We start from the raw sequence: 2,968 nt of genomic DNA, 5'->3' as shown, positions 1-2,968 counted from the left end.
TTATTTTTATATTATAAATTAGAATATAAGGTATTTACCTTTCTTTTAAACCATGAGGAAATTCTGTTTTCAAATCACTTTGGTGATTCTGATTTGAATTCGCTGGATGTGAGACAAAACAATTAGAATAGTTTGAAGATATGATAACACTATTGAAAAAGTAGTTAATAGATCACAAAACTTACGATATGTAGCCTTTCAGCTCATCCTCATCACAGTTGTTTAGTACAAACCGGATGATACATCATACCATCCATTGAGCGTCCAGTATTATGCCAACTGATATCTTTAGCTGTGAATCTGGAGCTATACATTCGTTGAAGTCTTGGAGTCAAAGGAAAGTACCGCAACACTTTTTGTGGTATTTTCTTCCCCTTTGTAGTTATGTCCACCCATCTACTCTCCTTATTCTCCTTCCAAAACAAAGCACAATCATTTTTGCAAGCGTGGATCAATTGGTATCCTAACCCTATCTTTCTCAACTTCTTTTTAGCTTCATAGTGTGAAGTTGGAATCTTGCTCTTCGGGAAAACAGCTCTTAGTAACTCTATAAGTTGGTCAAACGAATTATTTGTCCATCTATTGATCGCTTTAATATGCAATAACTTTGCCAAAAAGTTTAAGACAGACATATCGCTACATTCAGGGTATAACTTAGTATTGAGCTCCTCAAACAAATCATCAAATTTCGGGTTTATACCTCGCCCCTCCTCATCTATATTTTCTTCATTTGTATTTTGTTCCGCCATAACATCATCAATTACATCAAACATCTCATTACTTGTGGGCATGTTTATTCTTGGAGTCGAATTGTAGCTTAAATCCAAAGAATTGACATGTTTCTCACCGTGATGAATCCACGTAGTATATGTTTCTAGAATCCCAATGTCATGTAAGTGGGCATAAACCATAGGCAAAACTTGTCGATACGAATTCACACATGTTTTGCATGGGCAACGCACTTTGCCTTTAGAGTTGACATGTTTCTCATCAATCTTCGTAAAGTTTTTAAGACCTTCCAAGTATTTTGAAGACATTCGGTTCTCTCTAATCTAACTCTTATCGATCTTGTTGTTTCATAATTAAAAATTATATTATATATAGTTATCGAAAGTTAGATTGTATTTGGGCTATATAAATAAATATATACCCGAGAATGGATAGAGTATTCACAATTATATAAAATATATATACTCGAGAAGTAAAGATTAAACGGATTGGATTGAGTATTCACAATGGTTATAAAGAAGAAACTTAAACTAAAAATCAACGATTCAACGTGTTTTAATAAGAAAATCATATTAATTTGATTTTATAATTAATTTTATTTTATTTTAATATTAATATTAATTTGATTTTAAAACTAGTTTAATTTGATTTTATAATTAATTTGATTTTATTTTAAAATTAATATTAATTTGATTTTAAAACTAATTTAATTTGATTTTAAAATTAATTTAATATTTTATTTTTATTGATTTTTTAAAATATTAATTCAACTTTAATTTATAATTAATCTAAAATTATTAAAAGTACGTTGCTATTAATAACCTAATTAAGCTAAAGTCGTAATGACCAACATTAAGCCACTAACAAAATTAAGCACTTTGAAACCATATTAAACACTTTACAATACAAACAATAGCATCTAAATACAAAAACTATAACTTATCAATTAACAAAAGTATCATAATTTTGTTAATTATAACATCATACTTTTGTTTATTTTCTATTATAGCATCGTACTTTTAATATTATATTACATAATATTTTGGTTTAAAAAATATACTGTTTAATTTGATTTTATAATTAATTTTATTTTATTTTAATATTAATATTAATTTGATTTTAAAACTAATTTAATTTGATTTTATAATTAATATGATTTTATTTTAAAATTATTATTAATTTGATTTTAAAACTAATTTAATTTGATTTTACAATTAATTTAATATTTTATTTTTATTGATTTTTTTTTAAATTAATTCACCTTTACTTTATAATTATTTTAAAATTATTAAAAGTACATTGCTATTAATAACCTAATTAAGCTAAAGTCGTAATGACCGACATTAAGTCACTAACAAAATTAAGCACTTTGAACCCATGTTAAGCACTTTACAATACAAACAATAGCATCCAAATACAAAAACTATAACTTATCAATTAAGAACTTTATCATTTCATCTTAAACTATTAAACCTAAATATCACATAAGCATACATGTACACAACACATTCAATTCCAATTTTCATTTTATTTTAGACATACAATACAAATGTATATATCTAAATACAAAATCAAACATCATACAAAATCAAAATCAAACATACAATTCCAATTTTCATCCAATTTCATACAATCATCCAATTCCAATTTCATACAAATGTATAAATCTAAATACAAAATGAAACATCATTCTTAATTTCATTTTCTTGCCAATACACCACAATGAGCATAAACAAATCATGCCTAACTTCATTTTTATTTTTCATGCGAAAACACACTTTCATACCTCACTATATATATATATATATATATATATATATATATATATATATATATATATATATATATATATATATATATATAAGCAATCAACCAAAAAAATTTGAGAAAGGTCAATATCATGGTGCATAAACAAATACATATACATATCATGGTGTATTGAAAAGAACAAAAAAAAATCATAAACTGGATCGTCGGTCGCTTAAGCAGAAAAAAAAACTCAATAAACTAACCTCAAAATCAGTATTGAAGATAAGTCAATCGCCGTAAGTCCTTTTCTATGGCGGTGGTGAACCTTCTTGCCGGCCAACAGTGATAAGGGGTTGTGATTTAGGGCTCCAAAACCGGAAGAAATCAAGGACCAAGCTATTACAAATTAAGAAGCAATCAAGGACCAAAACCCTTACCTTTAGCTCGCCGATGAACTCGATTGCCGGAAAAGCCTTGCAATCGCCGACGA

The sequence above is a fragment of the Lactuca sativa genome, chromosome 8, assembly GCF_002870075.4.
Source record: "Lactuca sativa cultivar Salinas chromosome 8, Lsat_Salinas_v11, whole genome shotgun sequence".
Lineage (NCBI taxonomy): Eukaryota > Viridiplantae > Streptophyta > Magnoliopsida > Asterales > Asteraceae > Lactuca > Lactuca sativa.
Note: the sequence above shows the minus strand (reverse complement) of the source record.